Here is a 2,195-nt window from a genome sequence, read left to right on the forward strand (position 1 = left end):
GCACATGCTACTCTGGGTTTCTGGGCCCCATGGTCTCTGAATCAGTTTCTGGTCTAAAGAGTCATTGAAAGATGTGAAATGGTTGATTGCTGTCCTATGAAGTATTTAGAAATCAGGTCTAGCCTCTCTAATAGAGGACTATAGATACAAAATAGGCAGAGACACAATTCTGCCTGCATATTTAGGGGACACCATGCACTTTGCAGCACAATTGTGAGTTGACTGAAAGCCTGAAAGGAAAAGCCTCCTCTAGGTTAAAGCTTGGTTTAACAACCTAACCTCATGAATAAAATAAGCAGAGAAGCAACGGGAAACAAACCCCTAAGTTAGCAGAAGGCAAAAAATAACAAATAAGAGCTGTACTGAAGGAGATTTAGACATAAAAAACTATGCAACAGATCAAGAAATCCAGGAGTTAAATCTATAAAAAAAATTAATAAGCTAAACCACTAGGTAGATTAATGAAGATTCAAATAAATACAATTAGAAATGACAAAAGGGATACTACCACTGACTCCAGAAAAATACAAATAACTGTTGAAGTCTACTATGAACACTTCTATGCACACAAACTAGAAAATCTAAAAGAAATAGTAAATTCCTGAAAAATACATCCTCCAAGGACTGAACAAAAAAGAAATTGAATCTCTGAATAGACCAATAACAAACTACAGAATTGAATTAGTAATAAATAGCCTAGCAACCAAAAAAAGCCCAGAACCAGAGACATCCACAGCTAAATTCTATAAGACGTACAAAAAAAAGAGCTGGTAGCATTCTTTCCAAAACTATTCCAAAAAATTGAGAAAAAGACATTCCCCTTCAACTCATAAGAACAGCATCATTCAGACACCAAAACCTGACACGGATATAACAAAAAAGAAAATTTTATGCAAATATCCTTAGGACCATTGATATGCAAAAATCTTCAACAAAATACTGGCAAATTAAATTCAGCAGCACACCAAAAAGTTAATCAGTTATGATCAAGTAGGCTTTTTCTCTGGGATATGAGGTTCGTTCAACATACACAAATTAATAAATGTGATTCATTACATTAACAAAAATAAAGATAAAAACCACAAGATTATCTTAATAGATGCAGAAGGAGCTTTCAAAAAAATTTTAACATCTTTCATGTTAAAAATCTTGAACAAAGTAGGCATTGAAGGTACATATTTCAAAATAATGAGTTATCTATGACAAACCCATTACCAACATACTGAATGGACACAAACTGCAAGCATTTCTCCATGAAAATTAGCACAAGACAAGGATGCCTTCTCTTACCACTCCTATTCAACATAGAACTGGTAGTCCACACCAGAGTAATCAGGCAAGATATGAAAATAGAGGGTATTCAATAGAAAGAAAAAAAGTCAAACTATCCCTGTTTGCAGACAACATAATTCTATATCTAGAAAACCCACAGAAAAGTTCTTCTCTTTTCTGTCTCCATAGAAAAGTTCTTTGAACTGAAAAACTGAAGCAAAATTTCAGAATACAAAATAAATATACAAAAATTAATAGGATCCCTGTACATCAACAGCATCCAAGCCGAAAGCCAAGTCAAAAACACAATCCCAGGCCGGGTGTGGTGGCTCATGCTTGTAATCCCAACACTTTGGGAGGCTGAGGTGGGTGGATCACTTGAGGCAGGAGTTCAAGACCAGGCTGACCAACATAGTGAAACCCCGTCCCTACTAAATACAAAAAATTAGCCAGACGTGGTGGCACCTGCCTGAAATCCCAGCTACTCAGCTACTTGGCAGGCTGAGGCAGGAGAATCGCTTGAACCCGGGAGGCGGAGGTTGCAGTGAGCCAAGATTGCACCATTGCACTGCAGCCTGGGCAACAAGAGCAAAACTCTGTCTCAAAAAAAAAAAAAAAAACAATCCCATTCACAATTGCCACAAGAATAATAAAACATCCAGGAATACAACTAAGCGAAAGATCTCTACAATAAGAATTACAAAACACTGCTTAAATAAGTCAGATATGACACAAATACACTGAATATTATTTTATGCTCATGGATAGAAAAGATCAATATCAGCTGGGTGGGGTGGCTCAAGACTGTAATCCCAGTACACAGGGAGGCTGAGGTGGGCAGATCACCTAAGAGTGGGAATTCAAGACCAGCCTAACCAACATGGAGAAACCCTGTCTTTACTAAAAATACAAAATTAGCTGGG

Source organism: Papio anubis, chromosome 4 (assembly GCF_008728515.1).
Source record: "Papio anubis isolate 15944 chromosome 4, Panubis1.0, whole genome shotgun sequence".
Taxonomy (NCBI): Eukaryota; Metazoa; Chordata; class Mammalia; order Primates; family Cercopithecidae; genus Papio; species Papio anubis.